Source organism: Thamnophis sirtalis, unplaced genomic scaffold, assembly GCF_051295495.1.
Source record: "Thamnophis sirtalis isolate CommonGarterSnake01/CBP01778 unplaced genomic scaffold, rThaSir2_p1.2 scaffold_5, whole genome shotgun sequence".
In the NCBI taxonomy this organism is placed as follows: domain Eukaryota; kingdom Metazoa; phylum Chordata; class Lepidosauria; order Squamata; family Natricidae; genus Thamnophis; species Thamnophis sirtalis.
In genome coordinates, this window is record NW_028261385.1 from 75,185,475 (window position 1) to 75,206,067 (window position 20,593).

Below are 20,593 nucleotides of genomic sequence, written 5' to 3' on the forward strand. Positions count from 1 at the left end.
AGTGGTTCTCAACCTTTCCAATGCCGTGACTCTTTAATACAGTTCCTCATGTTGTGGTGACCCCCAACCAGAAAATTGGTGTCTCCGTTCCTAAGACCATCGAAAATATGTGTTTTCCGATAGTCTTAGGCGACCCCCGTGAAAGGATCGTTCAACCCACAAAGGAGTCCCAACCCACAGATTGAGAACCACTGATTTAGGGACTGTTCAAAGTTGGAACAGCATTGAAAAAAGTGATGTATGACCATTTTTTCACATTTACGACCATTGATCAAAATGCACCCACTTGACAACTGGCTCATATTTATGATGGTTGCAGTATCATCTGATCATGTGACCACCCTGGCAAGTAAAGTCAATGAGGAAGCCAGATTCACTTAACAATCATTTTACTAATTTAAAAACTGCAATGATTCATTTAACAACTGTGGCAAAAAAGGTCATAAAATGGAGCAAAACATCACTTAATAAATGTCTCACTTGGGTTGGGTTTAGTTGTGGCCATCACATTTTGCCCCAGCTGAAGTCCCAAAGCCTATGCAAGGGTTGACCCTCATCAAGAACATTATAGAACTCCATGCAGGAGATGAATAGAGCATAAATAATTGTGAGAAGACACTTCCGATCCAGGAATGCACACCACTGGCACACAACATGAAGCTCTGCAAAGGCCTTTCTAGTCACAGTCATTACCTGCTCCTTGAGCTGGAGTTCTGAGTGCAAAAGATTGCTAGATTGCTCACTGGGATTGTTTGGGCCAGTGCAATCCCATCCAACACCAAATATGGTCTGGACCAGTGGTGGGTTACGACCGGTACGCCCAGTAAGGGTGTACCGGTACCTGCTGGGAGCACCAGGTACCATTCCAGTATGGTCCTCCAGAGGGCCCACCTGCCTGCTCGCTCTCCTTACCTCTATTTGAGCAAACTGGGGCATTTGCGCACACACACGGAGCATATGGTGCCTACGCAACAGTCTTCCAAGCAGCTGGAGCATCGCAGACGATGGGTACACATGCATATGGTGGATGCCTGGCTCGTTGCAGTGTATTGGTTGCAATGGGATCCGGAACCCATCACTGGTCTGAACATCTCCCGAAAGAGATGTCCCTAAAACCCAAAGCCACTCAGCCTTACTAGGGTTTAGTTGAAGCCTGTGTTCCCCATCTAGGCCCCCACAGCCTGAAGACACTTAATTCAACAGGGGCAGAGATATACAACTGGGTATCATCATACCATGGTAAGGGATGATTTTACCCAGCAGCTTCATGTAGATGTTAAATAGGAACGAAGACATGTCCAATTAATTAGTGCATCTTTTGGAACCTTCACGTCCAGGACATGAGATGGAAACAGGTTCATGTTTTGGGGGACCTCTGGCAGGATCAGGATCGGGTAGTGCATCCATCATTGCTCTATTTGACCTCTCAGTGGTACCATCAACCATAGTATCCTTCCAGGCTAGATTCAGGGAAAAGAACCAGCATAATATTATGTCACCTCTGCCCAACCTTTTACAGTTAATTGTAAGTTGCATAGACTTTTAAACTGGTACAGATTTTTGTTATATATACCCAGTCCTAGAAATCTGATTAAAGGCTGAATATGAATGCCCAAAAGGGAAAAAAATGTCCTAAAATTATGTATTATTGCATAAATGCTGTGGCTAGTCAAATGACTGAGATAGATTGTTTGAAAATGAGCACTCGTAAGGTAATAATCACAGTCTGCATTTTCTATATTTCATTTCTAAATGTTTTGTTTACTATTCTTAGGAAAATGCTCTATGCAGCTTATGAAATGGCTGGAGGTTATACAAATGTCACAGCACATTAGCCTTTAATGCCCCAAGTCCAACGTGGCCAGTCAAGTGAATATAATAAATTAGAGTTCATTGTTTAAATTTTTTGCAATCTACCAGGTCTTTGCAAAAGTTATAGATTTATTTTTTTCACAATTTCCTCAAGTTTATGGTGCCCAACATTTAACTAATATTAAGCTATGTGTTTAACTTATGTTAAAAAAATAGTTCATACATTTATCAAAATGAGAAATGGAATTACTTTTTTATATGGCAGAGCTGATCAGTCTTAGATCCCAGTACACTTTAATTTTTTTAAAATAATCTTTTTTAAAATAACTGGCTCCCCATATAAGTGCTATGTTTTCCACGAAAATTGTTCTATAAATTCTAAAGAAGCACAATACCATCATCGTTTTTTCTGTCTTTTTGTATAAGCTTTTTCTGCACATTTCAATACCTCCCAAAAACAAAACAAACAAAACATAACAAAACATAACAAAACAACATGATGCTGCTGCCCTCCCAGGTATTAAAAGTTACCCATCCCAGTTAAATAGATAGTGACTAGCTTTCTCCGTCTTGTGGCATTTGTGAACTCACTTCTGTATTTGTAGAGTCCATTATTTACTGCTTCGACATACCGTGTCAGCATTTAAGGCCTTACAAATGATTCTCCGTTCTGTTCTGACTATAAAAACACCAGTGTTGAACTGCTGAAAATGGTGAATTAATCAGTCAGAATGTTACCACTAACAGATTATTTTAAATGTGAAGTTCAGCCTGGAATTCGAAATCACAGTAAGTTTGCAAACATCTTTAAAATGCTGAAACCAATTTAATAGCCTCATTAAGCATGTTAATAGCAAGGTTATTTCAAAGCATTGTAAAGTAAAACAATTGATACTGTTTGCATTTTATATTTTATCTCAGCATTCACCACCAATGACTCAATGCACGTTAACCTTTCTTTTAATTATATATTGAGAAACTTTTGACAAGTATCTTCCTATCATAAAGAAGCTTCCGGTTTCCACTATTCATTTATCTTATTTATCTTGTTTCAAAATCTTTCAAATCACTGCCTGAGCAGTAATTTCTATGCATTGCCTCTCTAATTCCTTCATGGAATAACCAACCAGGACAACCAAATAAACATTTCCGGTCCACGCAGGTTTCTAATACCAGAATTAAAGCTATAATGTTCAGTATCTCATCTCAAAGGAAAACAAATGAATGACAGTCCTTTCCTACACAGATCATACAGAATCCAACTACACATTTTGTAGGTGACCAACTAGTAGTGAATGAGTATCAATTGGAAATGGCCCACTTACAACCAATTTTGTTATACCCAAAACTGTTCCTTCTATGCAAACTACCCCATCTGAATAATATTTGTGTGATCAAATAGATATTCTTGAAAAGGGGGGAACAACTACGCAGTTGCTCCCCCCCCTTTAATCTACACATAACATTGACTTACACTGAACATTTGGGCAAGAGAAATCCAGATGAAAACTATTACAACTTTCCATGTAATCAAGTACTTATTAGTACGTAAGCAAGTATTGTTCCCTTACAATTAACCTCATTAAAACTCTTTTTCTGGGTTAACAAAAGTGGCCTCCAACACATAAACACAAGATCAAGTTTGCTTCTCCTTAACACCAGTACTTACTTTCCAAATACACTGCAATAATACAAATCTAAATTATAAATGTAAACATGTGCAGTAATAAAGTAAGGCATACAAATGTTTCATCAAATCATAGTAAGTATGTAGTGGTTTCATTCCCCGCAGATATAATATTACAGGTAGTCCTCAACTTACAACAGTTCATTTCGTGATCATTATAAGTTACAACGGTACTGAAAAAAGTGATTTATGGCCATTTTTCACACTTACAAGCATCCCATGGTCACATGATCAAAATTCAGATGCTTGGCAAGTGGTTAATATTTATGATGGTTGAAATGCCCTGGGATCACTTGATCAGTTTTCGGTACTTTCTGACAGGCAAAGTCAATAGGAAATCCAGATTCACAGTGATTCACTTAATTGTGGCAAGAAAAGCCGTACAATGGGGCAAACCCATTTAACAAATGTTTCACTTAGCAACATAAATTTTGGGTTCAGTTGGGGTTGTAACTCGAGGACTACCTGTATAAATCCAATTTAAATGTTGAAATGTGATTTCCCTGCATCAGCTCAAAAATGAAGCAGAACTTACTTCATTTAAACTGTGTGTGTGTGTGTGTATGTATGTGTGTGTATGTATGTATGTATAGATATAGATATAGATATAGATATAGATATAGATATAGATATAGATATAGATATAGATATAGATATAGATATAGATATAGATATAGATATAGATATAGATATAGATATAGATATAGATATAGATATAGATATAGATATAGATATAGATATAGATATAGATATAGATATAGATATAGATATAGATATAGATAGATATAGATGATATAGATATAGACAAATAAAAAACTTACTTTGGTGTTTTTGGATTCTGCTGTTGTACAGGCCTCTCACCTAGAAAAATCAAAGCAAATAGAAAACATTTTAAAGAAAAAGTTCTTCAACATGTAACATTTTAATAATTTTAGAATAAAAGAAAGATTTAAAAAAATTTCCTAATGAAATTCTAAATATTTAAACCAGTACATGACAGTTAATTCACACCTGGAATAATAGATATAAACATATCCAATATATTACCAAAGGACTTGCCTTTCCCCCCCAATTCTTAGTGTTCATTTCTGAATTATATAAAGCTGTAAGTGAGGGACTTTTGGAAGGGCTCTGGTTTGCTTTTGCAATTCTGATTGATTAAAGAAAGCATCCAAAAATTTGTTTAGATGAGGGAGATGTCATACTATTTACCTTAATGTAAATATTTTGCATGCTAAAATTAAGAAATCATTTTCTGGCCTCTAGAAAGAAACAACAGTAGAAGTGCCAAAAAGCTACACAGAAGGCTAGAACCATTTGGGTATAGTGCCATGATGGCGAACCTATGGCCTATGGCGAAACCATGTCCCCCGCCACGTTGAGTTTTGCCTGTTTGTCTTCTTGGTTTCTGGCATGTGTGCACATGCAACAATCAGCTCTCCTTCGCGTGTGCAGCAGTGCCAAAAAGTGGCCTGCACATGCACACCGGCCAGCTGATCATTGTGCATGCATTCACACTAAAACCCTGAAGTTTGGCTTTTCCGGAGTGCAATCACTTCACACACACGGCAGTGCCAAAACCTGACCTGTGAATGTGTGCTGATCATCAGGCGCACATACACATTAGAACGTGGAAGTTAGGCTTTTCCGGAGTGAGTCCTGATGAGCATGCATATGTACATGCAATATTTCTGCACGATGTTGTTAGCCCTTGGTGCCAAAAAGGTTTGCCATCACTGGTTTCATGGTTATAGGGCAACAGGCTAGAAATAGGGAGACATTGGTTCAAATCCCACTGAAAGCCAGTTGGCTGACTTTGGGTTAGTCGATTTATCTAAGGCCAACACTCTCTCGCAGGGTTGCTGTTGTGGTAAAAATAGCACAAGGAATATTGTCCTATTGTCCTGAAGGAATGTTAAAATATGATAGTGAGCCTTTATCCTACATTTTTTAGAAATCTTGGAAAACATCTGAAATTCCAGACAAGTGGGGGTGGGGGAGGAAGATACTACCCTTAACATTGAAATAAAGAGAATAGAAGATTAGAGGCCAATAAGTCTCACATTCCTAGGAAAATTTCTGAAACTGCTTGAAAATAATGCAGTAATTCACTGAATGGATTTGTCATAAGTAAGTCTTGCCAGGCCAGGTTTCTCTCCCTTTGATGATCTGGTAACTTCAAAAAAGTCTACAGAAGACTGTCAGGGTATGTATAATGCAGCCCTTGAATTGCCAGAATACGTGCCTCCCAGAAGAAGAAGATGACCATGTTTTCTTCTCTATCATCCAAAGTAAAAGACGATGAATAAGAACTTGAGGAAATCAGAGTCCACTTAAAACTTCAAAAAATGAAACAGTGGACCCAATTATCCAGAGACCTGAGTGTTCCATCCCACTCGATGATTGAAGCGAAAATAGATAGCTGTCTGTCAAGGATTTCTTAATTTGAATTTCTGCACTGAGCAGGCATTGAGACCCAATGACTGAAATCCAGCTCTCTCAATCCAATCTCATATGTTTCAGCCAGTATCCAATTTGGCACAGGAAAATAATTGTCTAGCAGCACAATCCTGATAGCTACTTATTCAGAAAACACAAGTTCCATTGAATTCAATGAGCTTATTATAAATAAGCCAGTGCAGGACTACAGAACATGCTCAATATTTGGAAAGTCAATGCTTGCAAAACTCCCTGATGTCCTTTCGCTGAGGGTTTCTATCTCATTCTTTTATTTATTTATGATTTGATATTACAGAAAAAAAAACAAGTAATACTTGATGACTGACTTCTATCAAACCGTCAAAAATATAAATACGGTAACCATTATCCTCCCTTCCTATCTGTATAAGTCCTATGTATTTTTTTTAAAAAAATAACTATTTTTAGCTCTTAGTTTTTAAATCTTCCACCTTTTCCCAGTTCTTCGGTTCTTACAGTCAATCACAATTTATTTGTATGCAAAAACCCTTTTCACTACTTTATGGACTTGTGAAGGGACTTAAAGAAAGGCCTGGTTTAGTTTATAAGCCTGCTTGTCTTTGCTGATATTAGTTGGGCTCTTTCCCTCTTTTGTCTCTCAACTCTGTGGTAGAATGTAATCTGGATTCCCAGAGGAGGGGGGGGGCTGCATTCCAGAGGAATAAAAGACAGCAAAGTTGAGATCATTTGAGTAGGAGGAAGAATGTCAGAACAGCTCCTCCCCAGGAGTTCTCAGACTATATGCTTAATGGTGTAAGTAGTTTGCTTTAGTTGGGTAAGATTTCTGTAAGGAAACTACTTAAAAGAACTTCTTGGTTTTTGGACCATGATATCTCTGCCTCTCAGCAGTCTTACAGCTCTGATAATTGAACTTCTCTCTTGCTGTCTGAATGCTATTGCTGAGGAGGTTGCCTTTGGGCTGAAGTCTTACTTTTACCAAGTTTCTGCTCTCCTCTTGGCCTTACTCTTTCCTTGACACACCCAAACCCATGCTTGCTTTCGCTTTCCTTTTTATAAAACAAATTCTTTAATTAAGGAGTGATGAGACTGTTGTAATTGTCCCTCCTAAGTAAATGCCACAACTCTGGATTTCAGAAGGGAAACAATACTTTCTCCTTCTGTCTTCCACACTGTTACAATGGGAAAGTAGCTAGCTGGAGCTTATCCATCCCCTCATTTTCAATTCCATTTAGCAGTAGCATGTTGTTTACTACTATTGTATATCCTTTTCCACAAACAACTTATGGTGTTATTTATTTCTTTTTCTCTTGCACAAAACTGCTCACACAGGGTTTCCAAATTCCAAAGGATGAGAAGGATAAATTGTTAAGGAGAAATCACATAATTTGTCCTGGAACATCAAAGAATTAACAGCAGCAAGGGCTCACAAACAGATTTGCCTTCTTCAGTATCTCTAATTTTTGGCAACGGCTGTCCCTGGCTTTGTCCAAATTCTTTGCATATGCTAGGTTTCCTGATGACCTCTTATGGGAGAAGAAGAAATGCGTATACACCCTGAATGTCCTAGGGTTGAACTAAATCTGTGCCTTCATGGACATATCTTGATACTTTTGCTTTATTAGTACCAACGCCTAAGTGCCTTGACATTCTTCACAAGTTTAGTTTATAGCTCTGGGATTTTCTGGTTGACCCCCATCCAAGTACTAATCAGATCTGATTAGCTATCTAATTTAAGATTAGCCAAAACCAGCTTTGAAGCTAATGTATGTTTGGCTTTTCTGAAATGTTCTGCTTCTGAGGATAACAGACATTAAGAGGCTGAGTCCATGTCTAATATCTCCACATTCTACTGGTGTTACTTATAGGGTGCAATGGTGCTGAACTTGCTTGAATCTCCTCTTATCAAGTAATATATTGACCCAATATCATTCTAAGTGACATCTCAAAAGAAAATAATTTTCTTTCAAAGTATACCTCTGGAAATGTATAGTTTTAGCATGGAAAAGTCTTCCCCAAAGACTTTGATTATTCACGAGACACTGATGTTTAGATGCATCTGTGTTAATTATTTAAGGGATAGATTGAATGCAGGATGCTCATTTTCTTTACAGAGGCTGAATAAGGCTACCATATCCAGCTCAATCATCATCCCTAATTCCCTGTTAACTCTTTATGTGATAAAGGTGAGACTTGTTGCTGTATTTCATCTTGGGTTCCTTTAATCTCCTTTCCGTTTTCTTTTACTCTCTGAGGTCTATTTCTTTTGTCAGAGCTAAAATACGCTTCAAGTGATATAATGAAAGAGATACTTTGAACACAACGGAGAGTCTTTTAATTATTGCATGTCACAGTCAAATCAGGCATTCTTCCAAAGACAGTGGGAAAGGTACCTTGGCTGTCTTTGGGACTATTTGCAAACTATTAGCAGAGAGATTTTTGCTTGTTAAAAAAAAATCTATCTTCGTCAGTATTGAAAATAAACAAAACCATTAATTACATATCAAATTACAAAAGGGGGAAGGCTCAGCATATCATTCTTTTTTTTAAAAAAAATACAAATACTAATGAAACATGACTGCACTCTTATTTGTAAATTACCATACCTATGTTCTCACCATAAAATAAATGTTTGTAGTACTTCAGTGGTCCACAAATCTTACAAGAGATAGATTTATTGATTCAGTAGTACTAGGCTGCCAAGTTCTATAATAAAGATATATAATTGCAGCCAGCCTAAATTTAGGTATTTGATGAAATATGTGTAATAAGGCTTTTCAAAGCAAGAACAGATGGATTAGCTATGAGAGGAGACAATTCCAAAATCCATATTACAGCCGTAGTTCTATCAGGCTCATGGGAAATTTATAAAACAGCTTTCTCCTTTGCATCCCTCCTTCCTTGTGCTTCATGCTACATGTATTATCACAGCATCCCTTGGCCGCTCTTGTTGAGAACATGGCAAAAACATGGAGGATCACGTCTCTTTGGAACATCTGTCCCAGGTTCCACACCTTGCTCAGATGTAAGAGCTGGAAATACACGGGAGATGAGGCAGCAACTCTCATCAGTCATGGAAGCTTGTGCCTTGCAAACCTAGTGTTGACTGACACATTATTTCCTCTGTGCATGCCCCACCCACCCCAAATCTATTTTCAGGCTTGATAAGTTTATGGAACTGCATAAATTCTCCCTCTCAGCTTATTCTGTAATCTCTGAACACATTGTCTTTTTGTTCTTTCCTTCAACCAGCAAGTTCCAGCTGTTGGATTCTGGAAACAATTTTATTTCTATTGGTGGGGGGCAGGGGGAGAAAAGATTGATGCTCAGGAAACTGTGAAAACTGCAAGATGTTGTGGCTGCACAGGATTATTTTGAGTGAGGCAGTTGGACTAAGGTAAGAGGAAGGACAGGCCTTCCATCAATATGCATGCAGACCAACTCCCTGTTCACCGAGAAGAGATGAAATTGGTTATGTACACAGTCTGTAAAGCTAATACAGTTTTGACTGTTATGCTTATGTCAAACAGGAGTCCCGCTGAGAACCTAAAATAATCAGAATGAAAATAAAAATATTTTATTCTAAATGTATTTGGCCATATTAGTGCCATCACATCATATTAAGGATATTATTTCCTTCAAAATAAAAGAAGCAAATCCAGTTGCAGGCAGGTTTTCAAGCTTTCTGCCCACCCTTATTTTAATCACTTTCTTCTTTTTTGTAAAATGAAAAAGTACCTATTGATCTTAACCATTTTGGCCAGTTGCTTTAAATGTATGAATATCAATTCACATTAAAGATATAAGTTAGCTACTAATAGTAATTTTCACATATGTTCTTTATTTGGCAAAGGTGAATATAAGTTTAGTATGAAAGTTAGATCTGTACCGTACGCTATTGTGTTTCCTGAGTTGGGAACTTTGCACAACACTCTGAGGCAAGTGTGGATAAATTACCATTGTAATCTAGATTCAGAAATATAGGCACCAGTGGATTTCCCATGACAGATAGCACAGGCTACATGGAAACATAACTCTTCGTTGTAATGCTGGTCCCATTTTACCAGCTAAATGTAGACTTTCTTTCTTTCATTCTCTCTCCAAGGATACAGAATGCATTCGTGTTTGGACCCTTGACCAAAAAGCCATTCTTTAAAGATTAGAAAAAAATATCCCAAGCAGTTTCAGACAGCCAAGGAATACAATGTTCTCAGAGAGCAGGCTTCCCAAATCATGCAACAGTGAATTAACCAATGCTCCTAGAAACACCTCGCCACCTTTTTAAAAAAATTAGAAGCAGAAGCAATGGCATATGAATGCAAAGGCTCAGGTCATGCAATCAGTGGTGAGATTCAATGTTTTTTACTGCCAGTTCTGTGGGCATGGCTTGGGGTGTGTGGCAGGGGAAGGATACTGTAAAATCTCCATTCCCACCCAATTCCAGGGGAAGGTTACTGCAGAATCCCCATTCCTTCCCGATCAGCTGGCACTCAGGAGGCAGAGAATAGATGAAGCGGTCAGTTAGAGATACTAACCTGCTGAATACCACCTCTGCATGCCATGTTGAACCAGTTTGGTTCTCGAAGGCTCCTGTTGCTCCTACTTTATTTGCACAAGAGGGCAAATACCACCTCTCCACAGCAGAGGTGGTATTCAGCAGGTTCTGATCAGTTCTGCTACTAGAATTGGTAGTGGAAATTTTGAATAATTTAGAGAATCGGTAAATACCCCCTCTGACTGGCACTGCCCGTATCTTTCTCTGCCTCCCAAGTCCCAGCTGATCAGGAGGAAATAGGGATTTTGCAGTAACCTTCCCTGGAATGAGGAGGGAATGGATATTTTATAGTCTCCGTCCCTTGCCATGCCCAAGCCACACCAAGCCACACCAACCAAGCCATGCCACAGCCAAAGCACTGGTAGTAAATCTTTTTGAATCCCACCACTGCCCCATAGGTAGTCCAACTCATGGTCCTGAGATAACATAGGCTGCTCACATTGTACTGCTGAATGTGTTATTGAAACTGAGGGTCCTAGACTCACCATTCTGCACCTCTTAAATTTTGAATTTCCGTATAGTCTGCAGTCCCCACCCTGAGCAACTGCGATGTAAATTACTTCTTTGGAATGACAAATCTTTTTTTATTTACTTACACATGCAAACCCTCTAACTCCCAATTCTCGGTAGATGTTCGATCTCATATAATACACTCCCATTCTGTGGGATTACTTGAGAGGAGTCTATTTTAAGAAGGCATCCCAGGATATTTATTTTCAGAGATGTAATTAAAAGATGTGCCCGCATAGGACATTTCTTTATCAAGCGCCATGCATGAATAGTTTAGATAGGAAATGTAAATGAGAGCTGTACCAGAATCCCCTTGTGAATGGAGCTCTGGAATATGTATAGTATTTTACTTCTGAGGTCACCGCATACCAGAAGTAAGTGCTGACCCAATTTTTGTTATTCCCAGAGATAATGTTTCCTCAGAGAGCAGCAAAAAAATAGGGCAATCCTTTTGACATATATTATAGGCCTACAAGGGCAAAAGTAAAAAAAAAAAAGATTAATAGCTATTTAGTTCTTCCTTTCTTCCTCACATAATTTGAAAATAAAGAATTTAAATACAGTACTACCACTCGCAGTATGCAATATCATGTGATGCATACACAACTACGTTGCATTTCTAGCTGATGGCAAATTGAGGGGTACGATTAAGAAGGACATTTGTGCAAATATGAGCTCACCATAATTCACTTCTTAATCTCTTTCCATCTATCACAGGTTTGCTCTTCCCTTCCAGAGCTTCTCCCAGAATTCAATAGTGTTATCAGAATGTCTATTTTTCCATTTAGACTTTTTAAAATTCCTATTATTTCTCTTTCTTATTTTCAAATACAGAAACATCGCAACCATAACTGATAGCTACTTCTTTCAAGATGTATTTCTCATTTTGGTTTTATGAAGTGTGAGGCATGAAAATGATGATTTAATTCTCAGCTCATTTAGTCAATAACTGCCTAATTCAATAAGTATGGCATCGCTTTCCACCTTGAACATGGCAGATAATAGTAATATCAGCTCATTTTACTATTAGTGGAACTGGTTCATACGTTACTCTTATTTGTACAGCATGCAAGTAAATAAATAGTTTATTGAATAAATTTCAAGGCTGTTTCAATTGTTTGGTTATATTCATTAAAATTTTGATTACTTGCATTACAATCTCCACACTTACTTAGAAAAATCTTTTTTGAGAAATATAAACATACGTGCACACACACGCTCCTACTGCATTAATAAAAGATAAAACTCAATTTCCACAGGGTTTCTTATAGAACAAGAGATATCTACAATGGTCTGAAATTTGGACTGGATGATTTTTTAAGATCCTTTGCAATTAAGACATTTTATGATTCTATGATATTATGGGAAGTTGGGTGCTAATCTGATCTGCTTTACTTTATGCTTTGAGGACATATTTCTACTCCCGGAGATCTGAAATGTACATAAATTTGTTGGTCCACTTAGCAGCCGAGTTTGAAGTAGTTTAGTTATCATGCACTGTTCCTTCCTGTCAACAGTTGTTGCCATTTGCTCCTCTTAAAAATGAGTAAAACATTACATGGGGATGGGGCTGTCTTGTTTCCTTGTGGATTTTTTAAAACAATATTAAAATAATTTACCCCCTTTGTGGGTAAACCCCCTTTGTGGTTGTTGTGGTTATGAAGCTGGTGAAATTTGACAAGTGTTCTTTCACTTTCCTGGACTAGCCCAAGTGTTTCCAAATATTTCCTTCCTTCCTCCCTTCTTTCCAGGAAAGTTAAAGAAACAGAGGAATCCAAAAATCCCTTACTAAAGTAAGCCTGATCCAGCGAGAAAATCAGACTGAACATGAGCCAAAGGAAGCAAAGTGATTTCATTTCTAGCTGGTACACACACAGGCAACAATCAGCTTAAAACTGTAGTATGAAGGCCTCCTATTTTATGCATGTTCAAATGCAAGCCATAGATTTATTGGGCAACACTAATATAAATCTGACTTCTAAAATTTAACCTGCCATGGATCCAATGGGGAAGGAAAAAAGAAAGAAAGCTCAAACCCAACTCCCCAGATGCCACTTGTAATTTTTCCCCAAACTAAAACATCAGTTATATATTGTTAGCTAAAATAAATGTAATAGTTCAGATTCACAGCAACTGCAGTCTTGTGGATGTAATTCCACAAAGGAAGCAAATTTAGGTACTTTATAGACATGTACTAAGAATGCAGTAATATAATTTTCAGTTGCCATGTTTACATATGCCATACTGAAGAATGTTGCATCAATGAACTGAATCAGATGTGGCTTGATCTATTCTGTCCTAATCACATTGTTCTCTCTGGAAGAATTCTAGAAAATTAAACTGACTCTTATATTTTAATGATTACAACTCTCCAGTAATTGCCAAATATATATATATCCAATGCATCGATTTTCATTGATAAAAACGGGATCAGAATTTTCATGACAATGAAGGGGATGTTGCTCTAAACAAAGAAACAGAGACAAGGCAAAAGCATGATAATGTTACTGAACAATTCTTTTTTTTAGTGATGTGCAGAAGGAATAAAAATATCAGCGCATCTACATCTGCATAATAGCACTGCAATAAAGAGAATCTTTTCTAAGGGTCATTTTAATTTGAAGAAACAAAAAAGGTTAAAGATTACATTTAAACTCTTGTTTAGAGATCATACACACGAACAATTTTTTATGGCACAAAAAAAGACATTGTTGCTTCTACACAGTCTGTTAAAGTATGTTTTATTCATCGTGACATTTTCTGATTTTGACCATGTATGGATTTCAATGTTGTAGATTAATGTCTAGATTATCATTTTCACAAAGTGAAAGCTAACAGAAAGCACAGAAAAACTATTATAACCAAATCAATGGCAAAAATCTATGATACTGAGGTTTTAAAATCATTAGCATCTTGAAGATAATATTCTCACATATGAATATAGATACACCTGAACAGATTTTCCAGACTATCAAGACTCCCCAAGACTCAAATCTGCCTTGGGGCTATATAGGTAGTCTTTGATTTATGACCACAATTAAGCCCCAAATTTCTGATTCTAAGTGAGAAATTTGTTAAGTGAGTTTTATCCCATTTTACAACTTTTCTTGCCACAATTAACTGAATCACTGCAGTTGTTAAATTAGTAATACGGTTGTTAAGTGAATCGGGCTTCGCCATTGACTTTGCTGGTCAAAATATTCTAAAAGGTGATCACAACTGCAGTAAATGCTGCAACTGTAATAAATGTCAGCTGTCAAGCATCTGAATTTTGATCACGTGATCATAGCCGAAGTGGCGCAGTGGTTAGAGTGCAGTACTGCAGCCACTTCAGCTGACTGTTAGCTGCAGTTCAGCGGTTCAAATCTCACCAGCTCAGGGTTGACTCAGCCTTCCATCCTTCCAAGGTGGGTAAAATGAGGACCCAGACTGTGGGGGCAATATTCTGACTCTGTAAACCTCTTAGAGAGGGCTGAAAGCCCTATGAAGCGGTATATAAGTCTAACTGCTATTGCTATTGCTATCATGGGGTCATACATGTGAGAAATGGTCATAAGTTCTTTTTTCAGTGCCATTGTAACTTCAGATGGTTACTAAATGAACTATTGTAAGTCGAGGACTTTCTGTATTTCATTCTATGAGTTCTCTAGATTCACAGAAGGCAAAATTGTCACTCCAGCCCTCTCTTCCAGGTTGCCAGAAAAGGAGAATCTTGACTTTACTCTTGTTTGCAGTCTCACCAGCTCAAAGGCTGAGAGGTGGCAAATGCAGGTATTTAGATTTTTAGTTCTTTGAATTTATAAAAAGGCACCTGCCACAGTCAAAGGCATTCTAAAGACCATACAGAACCTCCCAATTTTACCACTGAAATTAAGATGACATGGATTAAAATTTTATTCTACCTCTGTGCTCAGTTGTTACAGTTGTACATAAAAAGTTAGATACTCCATGTCCATTTGTATGTTTTAATAAACACAAGCATTCACAATTTTCAACTGCCACAAGGTTTCAATTTATTAGATTTTTATCCCACCTTTATTACTTTATAAGTAATTCAACAGGGCAAATCATACATAATACTCTTTCTTCCTCCTCCTATTCCCTCTCCCCCCCCCCAACAGCAGCAGCAACAACTGTGAGAGAGTTGGGCTGAAAAAGAGTGACTGTTCCAAAGTAACCCAGCTGGGTCTTTCTTTCTTTCTTTCTTTCTTTCTTTCTTTCTTTCTTTCTTTCTTTCTTTCTTTCTTTCTTTCTTTCTTTCCAAAGTAACCCAGCTGGGTCTTTCTTTCTTTCTTTCTTTCTTTCTTTCTTTCTTTCTTTCTTTCTTTCTTTCTTTCTTTCTTTCTTTCTTTCTTTCTTTCTTTCTTTCTCTCTCTCTCTCTTTCTTTCTTTCTTTCTTTCTTATCAGCTGCTCATCTCATATCCAATGATTCCCATAGAATAGAATAGAAAAGAACAGAACAGAATTCTTTATTGGCCAAGTGTGATTGGACACACAAGGAATTTGTCTTTGGTGCATATGCTCTCAGTGTACATAAAAAGACAAGATACATTTGTCAAGAATCATAAGGTACAACACTTAATGATAGTTAGAGGGTACAAATAACCAATCAAATCATACTAGGAAACTATCAATATAAATCATAAGGATACAAGCAACAAAGTTACAGTCATACTGTCATAAGTGGGAGGAAATGGGTGATAGGAACGAGAAGAAGATTAATAGTAATAGTAATGCACTTAGTAAATAGTTTGACAGTGTTGAAGGAATTCTTTATTTAGCAGAGTGATGGCAATGGGGGGGGGCTGTCCTTGTGTTTAGTTGTTCTGGTGTGCAGTGTACTATAGCATTGTTTTTTGAGGGTAGACGTTGAAACAATTTATGTCCAGGATGTGAGGCGTCTGTAAATATTTTCACAGCCCTCTTTTTGACTTGTGCAGTGTACATATCCTCAATGGAAGGCAGGTTGGTAGCAATTGTTTTTTTCTGCAGTTCTAATTATCCGTTGAAGTCTGTGTCTGTCTTGTTTGGTTGCAGAGACAAACCAGACAGTTATAGAGGTGCAGCTTACAGACTCAATAATTTCTCTGTAGAATTGAATCAGCAGCTTCTTGAGCAGTTTGAGCTTTCTGAGTTGTGCTTTTTTGATGACGTTTTTGATATTAGGTGTTCATTTTAAGTCTTGAGATATGATAGAACCTTGAAGGTCTCTACTGTTGATACTGTGTTGTCTAGTATTGTAAGAGGTGGTAGTATAGGAGTCCCACCTCTTGTCTAAGGTGGTACTAGAATATATAAAATTCTGATTTCTAGCCTGGTGTCTTATTCATTAGATCAAACTAGATTTCCACAATGTTTCTCCAAGAATTGGAGGGCATACTTACTTCTTAAAAACACTTGTGTACAGGTTCAAAATGAAAAAAAAAAGTAAATATGGCAGATGCAAAAAAAGAACACTCTACTGCATTCAGTTTTGTAGAAATGGATGGAGACTCTAGAAAGATTGCAGTGAAGAGCAACAAAGATGATTAGGGGACTAGAGACTAAAACATATGAAGAACGGTTGCAGGAACTGGGTATGTCTAGTTTAATGAGAAGAAGGATTAGGGGAGACATGATAGCAGTGTTCCAATATCTATGGGGTTGCCATAAAGAAGAGGGAGTCAAACTGTTCTCCAAGGCACCTGAGGGTAGAAAAAGAAGCAATGGGTGGAAACTAATCAAGGAGAGAAGCAACTTAGAACTGAGGAATAATTCCCTGACACTTAGAACAATTAGTCAGTGGAACAGCTTGCCTCCAGAAGTTGTAAATGTCCCAACACTGGAAGTCTTTAAGAAGATGTTGGATAGCCATTTGTCTGAAATGGTATAGGGTTTCCTGCCTAGGCAGGGGATTGGACTAGAAGACCTCCAAGGTCCCTTCCAACTCTGCTATTGTATATTTAATATTTTATGACCTCTCTTTGTACAGAAATATCAGTTTTATAAATGTTTCTGTTAGGTGAATGTTTGCTTTAGCTTTTGGAATTTTTTTTTCCAAGTCTTTCTTACAGAGCTCTTCTAGCTCAGAAATATTCTTAGGTCTTCTCTCATGTTTTACAGGTTTGAGATCTCCCGACAGATTTTCAATCATATTCAAATGTAAAAGCTATTCCAAAACACTTATATTTCTCTCCTATTGATACTTTGTGCGATTTGGAGTGTGATTCACATGCTTCACGTCATTTGAACTTTAAAGTCTTCACTGATTTTGGAATTAGGAAGAAGCAGACCTTCAAATACCTGTCCCTGAGGCCCAGGGGTGGGTTCCGGCTGCTGCTACTGCTGATTTGCGTGCATGCTTGATGTATGCTTGATGCGTGCATGTACAGTGCTTAAAAATGCTTGTGCAGAAGCAAAAAACAAGATGGTGGCATCTACAACGCCGCAGACAGAACCAGTTCGGGGGCGTGGCAGGCTGAGTTACTACCTACTCGATCGAACCAGTCTGAAGTGGTAGGAACCCATCTCTGCTGCGCCATGAAGGACTTCATGGGTCAAAACCAGCAGCTTGAATTAGACCTGGAAGCAGACTACAATGCATGGAGCTCAAAGAGCAGAGATGTAATGTATGCTGCTCAAGAAGTATGAATAGTTGCCTGCTGTGCTACATTTTTCCACCAGCCAAAGCTTCTGTAATATTCTACAAGGACAGTCCAAAAAACTTTTGGGATATCATTTCAGGTGGTTCTTTTGCATACTTTACAAGTAGCAACTACAAGGAATTACCAGTTCAGACAAACAAGCTAAGTGTAAACATAGTCTAATCAAGGAATCACTAAGAACATTCCCACCAACATTGACAGGGGAAGGCACTCATCTATCAACAGGGAGCAAACCGCATGTTAGCACTGATGATGTTACCGAGTTGGGTAATAAAATGTTTGCAAGAAAACAATGAATCTTGCAGAGCATCAAGGCCCCCACAGTTCAATCCTGAGCTACAAATAGTCTCTTTTATTTTTTTTTAAAGTTTGTAAACAACCACAAATAAATAAGAAGTATGCATCGAAATTAGATGTTATGATTAACTTTCATCAATTCCTACCCTATATGTATGGTGTCTGTTATAATTTCCTGCTGAATTCCATTGCCTTTTTTATATGTCCTAATAATATGCAAGTGAACAGAAAACATGCTTTCGGATCTGTAGAATATAGCATGGTCATAAATTAAATCAAGGACTACCTGTAAATACTTTTCTGACCACACTTTTTGCACCAGCATAAGGAGAGATGGAGAGAGTTGATATGTAACATATCAGAACTGGATATGTTTAGGAAACAGAAAAAAACGCACTTGGAATATGAGATGAATCTTCAAAATACCCCAGGGCCTTGATGGTGAACCTGTGGCACATGTGCCAGAGGTGGCACACAGAGCCCTTTCTGTGGGCACACAAACTGTTGCCAGCTGCTCTTCTGGTTTCTGGTGCGCCCGTCACGAACATCAGAGCGCTGGAAACCCATAGACTTGTTGTCCAGCCCACATGCGCATGCCAGAAACCCAAAGACCAGTTGGCCGGTGCACACATGCGCACTGGCCAGCAGTCTTCGGGTTTCTGGTGCTCTGGCGCCCGCACATGCGTGTGCATTCCGCTTTGGGCACTCAGTGATAAAAAGGTTCGCCATCACTGCCCTAGGGATCCCCAACCTCCAGACCCCTGCCTAGGAAATGCCAAATGGACGAATCTTTTCTTTGCCATCCCATTTGGCAACGACTGAAATAACACTCTTAAAGTGCAGGAACATTTCAGCTGAAGTTAGGAAAAACGTCTTCATGGTAAGATCATTTCTCTAAGGAGACCTAAAGTCACCTTTAAGACTATGCTGACATCTGTTAGACATGTTTTTATTTTGGACTCCTGTACTGAACAGGGAATTCAGCTTAGTGACCTATATGATCCTTCCTACTCTCTGATTTTATGCCACAAACATTTCAGATTGCAAGCTGGGATAACTTGGTAAGAATGCATAATAGTAAATGTTTGAGAAATGAACCCAACAGAATTTAGAGTAATAATGTGCTAATCTTTTAGAGAGAGAGAAAAATATTTCTTATTAAAACATTTAACTTGTAACACGGATAATGTTCATAACAGCCGGGTGAGGAAAGTAATAAAAACCCTAATGACTTTATTGTGCAAACAATAAAAGGGAAATGGCAGCTTTCATTTAAAAAAAAGTATAGCAAGAGGACATTTTAGAGAAAAATAATAGTGAGCTAACTATTTATAAGCAATCACTGCTAATGCATTTCATAAAAGGGAAGCTAGTTATGTTGCTACTTTATTTAAATTTGACAAAAAGGTGAGTCTGTGCATATACAGTATGTACGCAACACATGTGTATGTGTATTTAGTATCTTTGCTTTAGCCTTCTCTTTTAAATGTGTGTGTGTGTGTGTGTTGAGTTGTTTCACCAAGTGACTATTCATTTGTAAACATTTTAGTTCTCTGAATTACTTTTTGTTCACTTTGAGGGAGGATAGTTAGTTTGCACAGATAAATACTCACATTAGCTCTTGCACTTTAATGTTCAAGCCAAGGACATGGTTAAAACACTGCAGTTCACTGAGATCACCAACAGTTTTGACATTTAGCATTTGTTCTTCGTAATTGCCCATTTGCTTGTCACAGTGAAAGATGCAAGCCTCAAAGGTGCTAAACTTTTCACCTCCATGCTTTCACATGACAAAAGCATTTCCCCGTTATGCTCTTAATTTTCATTTTTAAATCATAGCATTTAACACTAGACATTCCTTACTGTGATTAAACTGAGATACTTTCTGTTCAGGTATCCTTGCTTCTTGGTAAACTTCATAAATGAGTAGCTTAATTCAGAACAGGCTTAGTTTGGCCAGCAATTCAACACAAATTTCCCCTTCCAATTCACTCCTGGTTTCATATTCGCAATTTTGCAAATGATTTTTAAAGTACTGAACTTTGTCATAAAATTAGGGAACATGAGTATCAATATATAATGACGGTAGAATTCATCATGTACAGGTTTAGGAAATGTGAACTTGTCAAATCATATAAAATGTGAACTGAAATAATTGTTCCGTAGGCCCTAACTGACACAGATTAAACCAACTGTGTGATGAGAGTATTTACTATGTTTGCACAAACAGTCCACCATCACACACACACACACACACACCTCAAAATATGGAAATGAACATGTACAATATTTTCTTTTGGTTCATGGCACTGATCAATATGGTGAATATTTAAAAGTCCAGCACACAAATAAAAAAATTAAAAAAATGTTGTTGCTCTTCTCTAAGCTTGGTTTGAAGTTGAAGAAGTTTCATGACTAGCTAACTTCATGGTTGCAGGAATGCAGAAGAAATGCAGTTCATTGGTTGGAAAGAGTCATATATTATTCTGTTTTGCATATTCTGTGCTTCTCCCAAAATCTTGCATTAATAATGGTTACTTGGGAGTACAATTAAATGTTTTCTTCCCTCCAATTAAGCTCAGGAAACTCAGACAATACAACACGTCAAAAGTAAGCTACAGATGTTTATTACCATCACAAAAAGAGCAGAT

General features: G+C 37.7%; 1 protein-coding gene across 16 annotated transcripts in view; it reads right to left on the minus strand.

The window, feature by feature from the left end:
* Nucleotides 1-20,593, minus strand: part of PTPRD (protein tyrosine phosphatase receptor type D) — a 1,257,980-nt gene that overhangs the window by 430,784 nt on the left and 806,603 nt on the right. For all 16 annotated transcript variants that reach the window (XM_087716068.1, XM_087716065.1, XM_087716064.1 and 13 more), the window contains exon 9: nt 4,321-4,360. The gene's annotated coding sequence lies outside the window, so the exon portion shown is untranslated. The remainder of the gene's footprint in view (nt 1-4,320; nt 4,361-20,593) is intronic.